The sequence below is a fragment of the Cylas formicarius genome, unplaced genomic scaffold, assembly GCF_029955315.1.
Source record: "Cylas formicarius isolate icCylForm1 unplaced genomic scaffold, icCylForm1.1 PGA_scaffold_9__14_contigs__length_23061073, whole genome shotgun sequence".
In the NCBI taxonomy this organism is placed as follows: Eukaryota; Metazoa; Arthropoda; class Insecta; order Coleoptera; family Brentidae; genus Cylas; species Cylas formicarius.
The window spans coordinates 8572619-8588704 of NW_026844365.1; the positions used below are offsets into that span (position 1 = coordinate 8572619).

The 16086-nt window shown below is 34.7% G+C and overlaps 1 protein-coding gene across 5 annotated transcripts in view; it reads right to left on the minus strand.

Moving 5' to 3' along the window:
• The window catches only part of LOC132707863 (zinc finger homeobox protein 4), a 243748-nt gene that overhangs the window by 160954 nt on the left and 66708 nt on the right, over positions 1-16086 (minus strand). Inside the window, exon 1 of one of the 5 annotated variants that reach the window (XM_060679846.1) lies at positions 2890-3172. The exons of the other annotated variants lie outside the window; for them this stretch is intronic. The gene's annotated coding sequence lies outside the window, so the exon portion shown is untranslated. Of the gene's footprint in view, positions 1-2889; positions 3173-16086 lie in introns of those variants that run through there. 5 annotated transcript variants of the gene reach the window in all.

The window sequence follows — 16086 nt, forward strand, 5'->3', positions numbered from 1 at the left end:
AAAACCGCCATTATTTTAAGTTCTGCAACGGTCAGCTGAGCTGGACATAAATCGAGCAAAAAAAAAAGACACATAATAATAACATTACATTACATTATTTTGCCGTAAAAGCTGTTTTATGAAATAAAATTTAAAAGCTCCTTAGCCAATCCGAGGATTGCCCGGTTTAGAAGATGTAAACGAGAAGCAGCTTTTAGTCATTGTCGGTAGTTTATTAAGAGATCAAGCAAACTGAAATCCTTTTCTGATATACTGAACCAATTGAAATTGCCAAGCTTATGACTTACGCGTTCTCATCGTTAAAGCTTATAAATAAATCGAATAATGAGTTCAGTACTTTTTGGAAATTTAGAACCAGACCCGGTGCTTTTAAACTTAAAGTTCCAAATGTCTTGTCTTGCCCAAGCTGAACAAATGAAAAAAAGTTTTCAGAGGCCCGAGACTTATTCGTATTTAGGTCTAAGCTATGATTGTTAGAGTATTTAAAGATCAATTCCAGGCATTTATTTGAAAAAGAAATTTGCATTTTGGTGCCATCAACTCACCAAAGCAACTCCATATAGCTGCGATATAAACAATGGAGAAAAGCAAACCCTAACAGCGATGCCCTAAGACGCTCCTGGCAACTTGTAATGCATTATTATTGTCAATCGAAACTGGCTGATATATGCATCAGTTGAATCATCTTAAATTCGCGTAATTAACTGAAAAAACGCATTTATGTAAAAATTATGTAAAAGACAATTTATGGTATCTCATCGGATGGTCCTGGGTCAATAGCGACTTTTTTGTGTTGAAAAACGACCTAAATCCAAACTATCAAATATACCTGTAGTATAGTATAGAGAGTAAAATGAAAGAGCGTTCTAAGCTCGGTTGTAAATTAGTGCTTGAAGTTTTTGAGTTTAGAGATCATTTTTTGATACAAAGTAAAACATGTTTCCTTCTTTGCGAGAGCAAGCACTCTTCAGAAAAGAGAAAAACTTAACGATAGCCTGTCATGTTGACAGTTCAATACATATGCCGAAAAACAGCAACCAAAACAGGTCACAATTGTTATTTTTATTACCTAAAACAAAATTTGGTTTGGGCTCTAGGTTCGAAATATTAATAAATCGTCTAGTAAAGAAAAATGGAGGTTCAAGACAATTTTAAAAATTTCCTTTTTCTCAGTTAACTAAGCACCACTATCTTCGAAAATGGAGTTTCAAGCAAAAATGTTTTTTAAACATTTCGCTTTTTTTCAGAATTTCTAGATATTTCGTTTCTTAAAACCAAACATTAAAAACTACACTTTTACAACAAACCCAACCCAAAAAAAATCTCTCATCGGGGCATTAAGACAGTCAAAACCGGTGTCAAAAACAAAAAACTTTGGAACCAAGATAAGGCCGAATATGTCGGCGGAATTCTTTTGTTTCGATTCAGGTAGCCGAGCTTGAAATACCCGTCGAATTAAATGAACCCAAAAAAAATGTTGTTTACCGAATAATTTCATTATTATTATATTTTTGCAAGCTCTCACGTTGATGGTAAGAACAAAATTAAAACCCTCTAAGATATGGCACAACCAAACTTTCGAGCAAAACTGCTGTGGCATCTTCAGTGGTTTTTGAAACCTTAGAAAACCATCAAAGCACATCCGTAAGGTTATTTTTCCAAAAAATGTAAAAACCACCTGGGCTAATGGCGTCGATACCAAATTTTCTTATATTTTCAAATGGATCGAGATTTAAGAAGATCGTGAAGAAGAATTGGCGACGAATGATGAAGAAACTACCAATAATAACTGTTGTTTAATATTTTAAAACGGATCAGCCTCGCAAACAAACTAGTGGGAAGTATTTTTTTTTAATCCGTGACCACCGAGATAAGCCCTGATGAAGAAACTCGCACCAATAACTAATTTTTAAAATCAACGAGGAAACATAAAAAGTCCAAACTAAACTAGCCGTCTAAGTTATAGCAGGGCGTCGATGCCAGTATTATATTTTAAAATAAGTCCAAACCTCTTAGACAAATTGGTGGTGGTCATTTTGAGATTGGTGACCAAGAATTCGAAGAGGGGGTATAAAAAGTAAAATAACTTTTTTTTACTAGATGAGGAGCGAAAAAATGTCCAAAACAACTGACCCACCTACCCTAGTAGTATTAATTCCATTGCTATTATATTAGGCAAATTAGATGTGATCACTGATAAAGAAACTCGCACCAATATTTCCAAAGTCCAAACTAAAATATCTCGCGTTAGTGGTGTCGATATACGATGTCTTATTATCCTTCCAAATGGCTAGGGAATGAAGAAGATTGATCGATTTAAAATGGATTAACCTCGCAGACAAATTAGTGGTGACTACTTTTTAAATTGGCTAACTAACCGATGAAGAAACTCTCCCGAAAAACTATAGTTTAAAATCGACGCGGGCGTGTAAAAAGTTCAAACTAAACCAGTATATTATCAGACACAAGAATTGTTAATAAAGAAGCAAACCAAAATTAAAATTAAAAATATTCTAGCTGTTGGTATTGGTACTATTTTAACACCAACTAGAAGCATGGTTTACGTTGCTGACACTGTTGCGATTTAAATTGATTTTTGAAATTTTTGACTGCCTCGAACGCATACACCAAAATCGTCAACGTTGCTAGTTAACTCTAGAAGAACGGGGCTGCAAAAAGAGATGCTCTACGCAATGGAGCGAAACTCAGGATCATTTTATCGTATAGGAATACCATCAACACCCGAAGGTGCGCAAATTGGCTTATTTTTTGAGAGCCCTTTATGCAAATCTAGTGGCGGGGTTCGGAGCGCACGCGAGCACCACGTACTCCCGGGTCTCTAAATTTGCGTATGAATCGCTGTTCGAGATACGGGGGTCACGCACGTACCTCTATTCATTCCTGCTGGGCGACGAAGTAAATCCTGACACTTGGTCACTCAAAAAAAAAAACACTCAAAACGATCACCGATATCCCGCGGGGCACTGACGATTAATCCTGCAGGTGCGCACCACCGCGAAGACACCGCGCACGATACGACTTCATTAACGAGGGTTGGTGGTTGGGGGGGCGTGATGTTTCAATTGCGTATACCCGGCGAATGTTTCAGATTTTGTAAGAAAATAAAAAAAATCACGGTGATCGGCGTTCGCGCCACTGACGTCGTCGCACGGTCGCCTTTGAGCTTCAACTGTTTTGTGCATAAACTTGACAGGCCGTGGGGGGCGGAGCCGGGAGGGGATGGCGTGCCCCCACCAGCGCGCACCTGGGCTGGAAGGGCGCGATGGTGGGGGAGCCGGGAGTTAAGTTTCGAGTGCATGATCTCGTCGCAGGGACGTGGAGCGAGGCGGCGGACGCGGGGGAAGAGCTCGCGCGGTTATTTCCTTTTAATTTGAAGGATTGCGACCGAGAAAATAGCAAGAGGTCCGATAGGTTTTGGGTATTCGCGATAATTAGATCAACTAAAATTGTATATTTTTGAATGGATATTGCTTTTGCGTAAAAGCGGAAACAAATTTATTTACTTATCGATTACAGATTATTAATATTTCAAAACACAATTCAATTTGGCGCCCCTCCACGTCTGCAAAGCGTGTGGACCGATGAACATAATTAGGGATACATTACTAGAAGAATAATTAATAGCAATAGTTTTAATTTATCTAAGAAATCATTTTAAGTCGCCTACATTGAAAATTTAGTTTACAAAACTATTTAGTGATTGCACCAAATAGTCGTGAAATTAATTTTTGTGTTGTGTTGAGTTGTGATTTTCAAAGTGTTCTTCAAAATTATTGCTTAACAGATAAAAACAGGATGTCAAACAACTGTGAGTGCGTATTAGGTATTAGCCAAAACTAGCCAAATAGTATGGACACAGTTTCTTTTGTAACTTGTACGTTATATATTTTATCTTTTAATGAGTTGGTAATCAGTCACAAAATTTGGTACATAATCTAGTGGAACTAGTTAACTTTAATGTAGGTATAGGTCTTTATTTTGCTGCCATTTATTTAAATTATTGCAGAAATCCAATGTTCATATGGACATATAAATGGACGCAAAGATAAATTTAAATGTGTATTTTCTGAATAATTTTTACAGTGGTGGAAAAAATTTAAATATTTGGTTTGTTAAGCGAATGTACTTTTCATACCCAAAGTTTTAAGAATTTTAAATCTCATATGTCAATCACATTACAATGATTTTAAGGTTCCCGTTTCCACATTGCAATGAGAGTAAGTAACATTTTTGATAAAGTTACGAACTCGCGTCTTTATTTTTCTATATATGATAGTCGGCAATCCCGGACGAATAAAAATTTAGATATTACTTATGACGAGAATTCTCATGCAATTTCCGATGATATTAATCATGTAGATGAAGTTAGTGAATTGGAATGTCAGTTCACTCGTCACTGCACCGATAAGCAGCGAAGTCTCTAATGACATTAGGAAAGTGCTCTTCGATATTTAATTATAAGCTTAAGCAATTTAATAACTTGTTATTTTTTAATATCGATAAAGAAAGTTGTACTAATTTTATCAAGACAAATAAAAGAGAAAAAAGAAAAAATCGACCCCTGTGCATATTTGCAATATATTTCACTGGGCGTAAATTTGGGTTATTTTTGGTAAGGTGTTTCGCATAAATCCCAGTCAATTTAAGTCAAATATTTAATGTGTAAAAGAAATTTTGGGAAAATGTCACAAACCACACAAACAAGTGCGGTTCTTCCAACTTTTATCAACTATCAACTTTAGTTAAGATATAAAAAATAAGATTTGAAGCTAAGTTTTTTTTTAATATTTATATGTATGTGTTAACAAATTTTTGGAATATGTTTTCTTTTTGCACCAAAAATATATGAGTTTCGTTCTATTCAAATATACATTACTGCTTGAGTGAAAGCAACAGTTATTTCACTCAAAAAACTTATTTTTTCTGCGTAAGTATGTACGTATCTACATCTCGACATTCAAAACAATCAACAATCAATCTCTAAATTTTCAATACTAACGAGCTGTGATTGTCGTATGCCATCTTAATATTATTAGTTATTTTCATTAGTTATTTTCAAAGTTATAATACTAATAACTATAAAACTTCGCTTTGTACGATTTATTATTATTAAATTTTATCCCGATTTTGCAACATATATCCGACAACAAAAATGTCCGTTAAAAATCGAAATAAAGTTAGGACACTTAATAACCCCTGTACGATCGACGTGTTTTATTAACAATCAAGTTCAGTTTAAGTTTAGCTCGTTTAAATAAAAAACGCCACTCCAAAATTTTTATTAATGCTGTCATCCCATGCAATTAATTGTTGAAAAATATGTTATATTACAAAATCGTGTAGGTAAAAAGCGAATTTTTTTTACAATATTTTAGGAAATTTAAAGATAAATTATACAATGTTTCATTAACTTCATCAATTCTATTCTAATTAATAATTTTTCATTATTAATATATGTATTTATTTCGTAAGTAGATTTTCCTTTGTCTATGTGTACTGTTTTAAACACGATAAATAATTTGAATTGCTAATATTGATCATTATTTTAAAAATATTCCGTAAAAATAAGTTTAATTAATGCGATTTAATTACTCCGTTTTGTCATATTACAAAAGTACTTTTTTACGGGGCGGCAATTTATTCGCATCGGCGGTAATTCAAAACCCGGTAACGAAATTGAAACGCGAGTATTTTCCCGCCATTTTCTTTTCGTTTATTTTCGAATCGCGCTTTGTGATATTACGTATTGTAAGCGATATTCCAATAACAAATACGCGGTTCCAAAAAATAAAAAAAATGAGGAGACGACCCCGAGGCAGGCACAATATAATGTTTCGATCGAATTTCGTCAGAAATTCGAGTCGGCCCCCCGCGCCTCTCCTGGCCAACTTTCGCGGCGTTAATATATTAACTCGGTCCGTGCAAGAATTTCGGAAAAAATCGTCAATCACGCGAATGCGAAATTCCTCCATTAAATAAAAAAACAAATTGGTTAGTTGATTTGAATTAAAGATGACTAATAAATATTAACTAGTGGTCCATGTGGTATATTTACGATTTTAATCATTTTAATTAATTCATTTAATTAACTACTTAATCATCAATAGCAACATTAATATTAAAAAGTGAGTTCCTATGCGATCTGTCCGCTGTTGTTGAGTAGCCGGAAAGTGCTGCCGCGGGCGGCAGTCCCGCGAACTCACGCGTCAAGACGCCAGGCGTCGCGCATTTTTTTTCGAATACCCCTCTCCCCCGCACCCGCGCGCGGCAACGATCCGCATTCTTCTAACGTATCCGGACCTCTGGCGTGGAGTAGGGGAGGTAGAGTACAAAAGACGGCGGTTTTGGTCCTTACAGGGAATTTCTTTCTAAAGCGTCGCGACGCCCGCCGTCGCCGGACGTCGCCGGCACGTTCCGAATGTTCAGCCGGTTGAATATGTTTCGGCCGGCATGTAGTGTTTCGAGTAAACATTTATTTTATTATTTATTATAAATATATTGTCGTTTTTGGATCCTATTGACGGAGACGTGGAGATTAATAGTCATAGTTAATAGTTAAATTCTGTAGCTGTATATAGACAGGGCGTTTTAATTATAAAAAATATGTTAAAAAACAAACTTTAAAAAAGGCACCCTTGTAAATATCTCGGAGTTCTTTTTTAAAACACATATGCCAATAAACATGCTTTTTTTCAAAACGTTTTTTCCCAAAAATATATGTACACAGTTTAGGTTTAAAAAGCATTTTCAAAGAACATTAAGGAATTCATGAATAATTGGAAAAAAATTGAAGTGTGGAATTCTGAACTCATTTAAGTCAAATCACCGTATTTTTCTATGTTCTCGTGTTATTTACATTTGCTTGTAGGAAAATGGTTCTTTTGAAATCTACAATTTGTTTTGAACGTTCGTTAGAAAAAAGGGTAATTCAACTTCCATTTTTTTATTACTTCTAAATTTGAACTGAGGTGGCTTTTACTTGATGAAAATCCATTTATCAAAACATGTTATTTGATAAAGACAGGGTGTTTTCGAAACAATTGTCATGTCGAAATATATAATTTCGTGAAAATCTGAACTTTTAGTTCTTATTTATTCTTCTAAATTTGGGTTACCTAAATTGCAGTGTTAAATTTGACACCTTGTATATTGAAAGGAAAGCGCCCAAATGGTAAGTGATATAAGGCAGAACCCATTATTTGAAAACCTAAAACTAATTTGGCCTAGATTAAATTTGAATATTTTTGACTCTCGATCATCAATGAATCACCCTGTATTTACTAATTTTTGTTTTTTTTTTTGGTTTTTATGTGGCATATTTTTTGGTCAAATTGTAAATTACAGGGTGTGCTTTAAAATGAGTAACGACCAAAGAATATATTTTTTCCATACGGAAAGATCAATTTCAATAATACTCTTTTAAATGTGTTAAGTACCTTAAACTGTTAAGTATATCAAATAAAAAATGCTGTGTTTCAGTAGATATGACATGACACCAAAAACCAGACTGCCATTAGTAACCGAGCAATAAATAAAAATAATTAAATAATAAATAAGAAAATATTAAAATAGAATTACAAAACAAAAGCCATTCTTATCAATCAATAAATAAATAACGGCGGAGAAAATGTTGCGCATGCGCACAGCACGTAACCCGTAGCGCACCTCCCGCCGTCTACCGAGCGGAAAAAAATGCCGTCAATTTAACGCGCAAACACCCCGTAACGGGCAGATATCATCTCGTCGACACATTTACGCCATAACAAATCTTTTATTTGTGTAATTAGCCCTTATCTATGCCGATAAACAACGATCGAGGAGTGCACTCGCTCAATTAAGGCTTACAAGTCACTTATATTTGAAAAGCTAATTAAATAACTACCGGGTGGGTACGGGCGCGCTCGAGTGGTACCGGTCGTAATTATTTTTAGCGCGCAGGGCCGTACCGCCCCCCGCGGCTTTAGTGAAAAATATACGGAGGGTTACAAAAAAAAAACGATGGATCCGCTAACCGTTTGGCTACAATAAAGGGACTTTCCGTCATTTTCTAATTGCACGCTTCAACAGAGAGTGCGCGAAAGTAAACTTTTTAGAATGCACATTTATTAATATTTGTATTAAAGTGACAGTTGGGCCTGATCCGTTAATCATTGGTTATTGTAGAGAGGTATTGGGAGTAGAAACAATATTTAGTAAGCTGGGTTTTTAAGTTTTGACGATCAAAGTTCTGATGATAACTAATTTCTTTGTGTTTTTATTTAATTAATTTTCTACTATTTCAAGGCAAATTGGACACATTCTTTCAGACGTACCCTATATATATTTATATATATATATATATATATATATATATATATATATATATATATATATATATATATATATATATATATATATATATATATATATATATATATATATATATATATATATATATATATATATATATATATATATATATATGTATATAGAACAAACACTATTTTACAATATCTATTTATTTGTGTTTTGAATTTTAAAGATTCCCTTTTGAATTAATTAATAAAAAATAAATTTCTTCGTCCAGACAGCTGAAAAAAAACGGAAAAACGAAAAATGTCCATTTTTGATTGCTTGGTCTAGTAAAAATATTAAATCAGTAGCGTACCAGGTTTTTACCTATAAATATCAGTTAGATTGTCCTCTTGAAAATTTATTTTAATTGAATAACGACGCCAAATCGGCGTGCCAAGTTTTGTGAAAATCAGCTGGAAGGTTTTTGAGTAATTAATAAAAAACGTTTTTAAACGGTAGTCAAGGACCGCAAAGATTAAAAATAGAAAAATGAAGAGGAAAAGAAAAGAAAGCCACCTCAAAACTTTTAATTTGTGTCAATAACTCTTGCAAAAGGCGTTAGAAAAACAAAAATTAAAAATTTCTTTTTCGAAATATGCAAAATACACCCGAAAACAAATCAAATTTTCCTCAAAAAAAATCCGGAAAGGAGAAAAAGCTAGATACAAAGTAACGCGGAAGGAGTAAAAAGTTTTGGTTTTTGATTGCTCCATCTAATAAAATTAGTGCCAAGTTTCGTTAAAATCGGGGAAAAGATTTTTGAGTAATTCTATTGAGATATTTGCTCACATGCTCTTTGCCATTTAAATCCTTCTGAATTATGAATCATCGTCATTCTGATTTATTTTTGGAAATATATATAATAAGTGTGAAAAGGCAAAAAAAATCGTAAAGAAAAATATGTCATTCGGAAAGAGAGCGCAATATTCAAAAAATTTGATTTTTGATTACGCGATCTAAACAAATTATTAAATCTTCTAAACAATTATTAAATAACGACTTTTTTCGATAAATTTTCACATTCTGTATGTGGATCCTTAAATCTAAACATTTAGGCAAAATATGAAAACTACCACAAAAATCTAATGAAAAAACGTAGTCAGGGTACTGCTACCCCTACCACCCCTACTACCCCGCCCACCCAGCGTGTCGGACGCGAAAGTAAAGCGCCAGGCGAATATCGAACGGACTAAAATCGGGTAACACAAAAGCGGACATGTTTACAGCACGCCACCGTATAGTAAAAGCGATCAGTCGGCATCTCTTCGACCGTAATCTAATTAAAAGCGATGCGAAAAAGGCGATTCGGAGGCAGCGGCGGCGGCGAACCAACCGCCGGACAAACGTCACTGTCAATTTAAATAAAAAAGGAAACCGACGAGCCCCGATTTTTTACGGTCGTTACACGCTCGCCGGTACTATCTTGATCGCGGACGCGTCGACGCGTACGTATATACGGAGCGGTCCCTTTTTTCCATTAAAAACGCGCGATTGTTTATTTATGGAGATGCGCGCGCTAATTGGCGGTTTCGTTTTTTCGGGGAGAACGGCAACCGTGCAATTTGTCACGGGCCCGGATTCTCAGGACACACAGGGACGTATCGGGACGGTTTTGTTTTTTTTCTAAAGTCGGTCCTGCGTTATTTTTGGCAAGTTTAAAATTTTGTATATATGTTAAGCCGTGTATTTATTTTACTGTTATTATTATTATTTTCGCCTAGATTTTACAACAACCTGATACTGCTGCTTGATGTCCGACACTTATTGTTTTAGCAGGCGAAGCAAACTATAGTGTGCGAATGAGAAAAAACTTTTATGCAATTTTAATGCATATTATAGTAATATATAATATAACTCAGTTCGGAACTTTTTCCATAACCCTTATACGCCGGTGAAACTCCAATTATAAGCTCGTTTGAAATATGTAAAAACATACAGCACGCCTGATAAGTTTTAATTGTATATCGGTATCTTTAAAACTTTAGATATCTTCGTATTTTGTATAAAAAGTAGCTTAGGATATGTTTTTCCATATTCACTTATCGTCAAAAATAAAAAAGTCAAGTAGACTTGTTTAGGTTACAGAGTTTTAACACACGCCCTCTAGCGGCTAAATAGTTGCAGATGGAAAATTTTTCATTTTACCCAGTTTTCGCTATACTCTGCTCGGTTTTCGTAAGACCAAACATGCCGCTTTTGAAACCCCTTGTATTTTGAGTACCCTGTAGCGTAATGAGAGGTTGAAAACGGGATGTTATTGACCCTTTTACGCAGAATCCAACGGGGCCGTACACTGTTTTCTTTTTTTTAATGGAGCACGATGCATGTTTCTTTAAAATGTGATCGTTCTTTTTATACGGTTTTCAAAAATATATATTTGTCCATTTTAACATTTCAAGAATTATGGCTCTATCGTATTTTTTTAAAATATATTAAAGAATTTTGCATTATATTATCATTATTATTATTATCACTATTAGGTTATCAGATGGGGCATTTAAATGGACAATTGATCTTGTTTGCATTTGTAAATATGCTTGTTTACTTTTCTGGATTTTTTTGAAATATAGGTGGTTTTTCATTTTTAATATATACATTTACCTTGACCATTTAATTATAATTATTATTAGTAGTTCATTGCATGTTTACCATTTTAATAGCTAATAACAATAATAATAATATGTTCACTGGAATAATATTAAGATAGAAACGAAGTAGAGTTTTTAAAATGCCAATTTATTTAAAAAGACATATTTAGATAATTATATCTTTTTCCGATTTTTCCAATAAATACCGCAATAGCGTTTTTTTTTTAAATTTCTCTCTCCAATCAAATATATGCATTGCATTCATCGCATGCCTAATAAAGTGATTCAAAGACATACAGGGTGTTCCATTAAGAAATCGCAAGTTTAATTTATATATCAAAAATTTGTGTTTCGGAAGAAAACTGACTGACTGAAAGATTCATTGATAAAATTTCACAATTTTATAATTTAATTTAAATATTTGTAAAACGCATTTTACTAGTTTAAAAATTTTAGTTGTGGTTATTTCAAAGTAATAAATATTCGTTAAAAAATTGATCTTCGGCATTTGTTCTTCCTCCCTTTTCCTTCATATATTGGCTACGCTTGCATCTGTGTATAGATTATTATGCTCCTGCAAGTTTTTTTAATTTCTTTTAACCAATCATTAAATCTGAAAAAATGTTTCGAGCTGTTTTTTGATACTTCATAATAACATTTTTTGCTGCACCAATGAAGAACAGTTTATTTTTTTTATTTTTATTTACCTTTCCTTCAGCGAGCAAATTCTAGCAAAACAACAAAATGATATTAAAAACAAATTCCTTTGACACCCTGTATCTTGAAAAGAATGGTCAAAAGTGTTTCCCTGAATCTATTGTTCGTGTTCAAGGTACAAAAAAGTAATTGCGTTAAATCATCAATTTCATTTTGTATTGAAAAATTCGATAATTTTTATTTGAGAATCTAAACTTGTCAACACAAAGGAAAAAGGTAAAATTTTTCAAAAAACTTGGAAAAAATGTCAAATTAAGGGCCATGTGATAGTGAATAGTAACAGAAACCTCAAAGTAAAAGCTCAATTGCAAAACAACTACATCAAAAATGATTTAAAAATGTTCTTATATATTTCACACTTCACTCGTTTGTATCGGCCCAGGTCGTCGTGCTGTTGGGACGCGACCCGTCTTAGAATTCCTCCAGTTTCTTGCCGCATGCAAATCGAACGAAGGTTGTCGTAAAAAAGCAGTCCGCGGAGATGACCGGGGGGACGGGGAAATGGTCTACTAGCGCCCAACACTTCGGACGCTAATCGGGGTATCGGGTTTGATTTCCGAATTTGTTTTCTGTCGAATCCGTTGGATACGGGCTTTCCACTTACCTGAAACAATAAAAAGTGATTAAAAAATGTTCTAATCAAATTCGGAAGAAAGACATGCAATATCAACTACTCAAAAAAGCTCGTCAAATCAACGAAATTTACCATGGTTGTTTTATTTTCATGATGGACATATTATAATCAGTTTACGTGTGTCCCTTTTTTATATCCAAATATCCGTCTATTTTTTGGTGTTCATTCAGCACTAAGCCTTCCTTTTGTTCTTTCACACAGATATATTTAGTTATTCACTTTAAGGCCTTATTTCTATGTTCTTCTTTGTAGTTTGCAATAACTATCTGGACAGTCAGAGAGAAAAGAAAAGAACTTTAAAATCCTTAAAATTGTACCTAATTTGGTTGAACTAGGGCTATGCCAGTGGGATATTTGTCTCGCCTATAGCGATGGCTTTCTCCAACACCACTTGGACATGGTGTCGAGGAGAGTTTAAATAACCAACCAACCAACCAACCAAAATAGCCAGCAGGCCAGCCGCCTCTTCCTCTATGATGGTTCTCGTTTGCAGATAATGGGCTCTATCCTTAAGGATTAGGTGGTTTAATGCCCGTTCTGTTTCTTTTTATGCTTGATATACGGATTAATGGGGGTTTAGAGGATTTGTAATAAGGTACCCCCTTTAATCCAGCACTGTCTTCAAGCTTTTCCGCAGAAATGAGGTCAGCGGCAGAGGCATCGTTTTGGGCAGATTGCATTGTGCCAAACTTAACGTGACTGTTGTTGGATTTGATTGTAAGCTCGTAAGAGTCACTTTCCTGTTAACGGGAAATCCAAATAGATACTCCTGGTGCTAACCCTTATGTCTGTCGTTCGGTTAGAAGCTTAATGTTCGAACAAAATAAAAAAAAAGCGAAAATTACATAATTCATTTCATCAAAATTTCACACTACCCTAACAGGTCAGTAAAGCTGTGCTATCATTCTACCCCCCAGTTGTTCTCTGCTTTCTATTCATCGCTAACAGAAATTATTGTGATAAAATCAATTTAGTACATTTACTAATTTATTATTAATTTAATTCAAAAAATAGAGAATTAATTAAACTAATTAAATTACATTAAATGATTTATTTAAATAATAATTAATATTCCTAATAACTGTAATTAAATTTAATTATTGTTTTAAAGTTTAGTGGTCACAGTAGCAATATTATTTTATATTGTGTCCCCTCTCCGGACGCGGATGAAATGATTTATTTAAATGATAATTAATATTCCTAATAATTGTAATTAAATTTAATTATTGTTTTAAAGTTTAGTGGTCACATTGGCAATATGTATTTTATATTGTGCCCCCTCTCCTGAGGCTGAGGGAATGAAAACGTCGCGCGGCGCCGCGGCGCGACGCTACTAGACGCCGTAACGATCTAATTTATTAAAAAATCGAAACCTCGACGGTCGTGCTAGTAGTAGTGTGTGTGCGCGCTTCCTTAATATCTAAAAATTAATCACATTATCAATCGGGACGGTTCCCAGACCAATGCGAGCCTGCCCTACGGCGGGCCCATCTAGCAGATTAGCAAGACAGATTCATTAATTAAGGTTCGATCGTTCATTTAACTGATTGCTCGTAATGGTCGACGGCAAATTTCATTACTAGATTGAAATTGTATTCGAAGAAATTCTAGATTCTAGTATCGCGGACGGTAATCTATCGACCGGGGGTTAATGTGACGCAATAACGTTTTATTTATTCCTATCGGATCGGATGACGTCATCTTCGCCGCGTTCCCGCTATCGCGGAGGGAAGGGGTAAAATTTTAAACAACCGAATCTGCCAAAACCGCCTGAGGCTACATTAACACGGCCGGTTGCGTTTTATAAGTCTACAAGTTTAATTAATTGAAGTTGCAGTAGGATACCATACAATACAATACAATGATTAATTTAAAAAATTGATTTAATTATTGAATTAATGATATAGTCATTTGGTTAAACAAATCCTAGGATAACCTTAATTAATTAGCTATCCATGTTTCTAGTTAATTAGTAATAATATTTCTCCAATAATAAAAATTAAAATTATTTTATATTGTATTGATTAACCAAGTTTTATTAGTATTGCTTTGCGCAGCTTGGTGATTAGTTAATTTACAAAATTAATATTTTATTTACAAGCCTTAATTACATTTTATAAGCAGATTTATCTACATTTAAACATATTCGTTTTAAAATTATTATCTTAGTTTATTAGAATTTCTTACAAATTTGCGGCGACATGAAAACTTTCCGCAATGGAGCAAATGGAGCCCCTCCGCCTCCCGAGCCCTCCCTGAAGGGGCGCGGGAACGTTGAATTCTTCTAATTACGTTTTAACGTTCGACGTTAAACAAGGCTTAATTATTTCGGGACACGATATCTGCCTGTTTGCAACCTGTAATTTGCCTCACCAAAATAAACGTCTTGGATTTTTAATTAAGTCGCAAAACAAATATTTGCCTTAGTGTCGCATCGGCTGTCTCGATGGAGTTCTGAGTTCTGCGCTCTAGAGCTACAGCAGCAGACGATTAAATACTCCAGGCAGCAGAAAAATGAAAGCATTATTGTTTTTTAACCGCGTAATGTCCAAAGGTCGCTAAAAAATATTTCCTAGCTTTTATAGAACTTTACCAAACTACTAGTTACTTCCCTGCAGCTCTTGCTGGAGCTTCCACAAATCACTTTAGTTCAGTTTGATGGGCTCAATGTTTCAACCTCCCTCGATATCACTGCCGACGAATATAAATATATGAAAAGTTTTATGATTTCGAACGGAATAATATCCGTGATAATTTTTCAAGTCCCTCAATACAACTGAACAACGAATGTCAATTAGAAAAATACATAAAGCAAACCACTATCGTTAAATTACGTAAAGAAAGAAAGGGAAACTTGGCGTCTCCACATTCATCAGTCAATTCAGTCTATAATATTAAAAAAATAACCCATCTCTCAAAAAGGAGTCGTAAACTTTGGAGAAAAGATTCAATGTAAATCACTTTTTAAACAACATGACAGATGACATTCATTTGAAATTTTAAAATCGACTCGGATAAGTTGCGAGCTCGTGAAAGCAGAGCAGTATGGACTTGGGTACAAGCAAGCTTCAGTAAAATCACTGCAACTATCGCTGAAACAATCATAAATGAATTTCGACCAATATCAAGATTAGAATGAAACGAAATATTTGAAATTCTATAGCATGGACGACAAGGATCATATTCGTTTGAAGTTTTAAAACTTGCTGGAAAAAGTTAAGCGCTGGTGAAAGAAGAGCACTATCACCTATTAAATTATAAGCAAGATCCAGTAGAATGGCTGGGACGATCATAATTCACTTACTAGGCCATTGGCGACGAAGAATATGTGCAGCTTCAATGTCTGATCGACGATTTTTTGGAAAAATTGGAATGATTTCTTTTGTACCATTCTGGAACTAAATATTCGAACCACTCTATAACCTGGGCCCGCCGATAGTACTAGCAAGCCGCATTCCGATCTTCTAGTTGGGCGCTAATGTATTCGCGCATAACTAGGACGTATCGAGGAGGGAAATTTCGTTCCTAGCCCAAGGGGCTCCGGCCGAGAGAACCTATAATGCATCCACCTGCAGATTGAAGACAGAAAGAAGATAATTCGAGTGATTACCCGGCCGCGTCTAATACGAGGAATCTCGGTCTGCGTTACCGCCCAGGGCTTCGCCCGAGGTTTATCGTTATCCGCGACATTATGGATTTTAACTTGATTTATTAGCGTAATTATCCTAATGGCACTTTTTTTGGGATGCGATTTGATTTCGCGTCAGATTTCCATACGGGCGTCGACGCCGT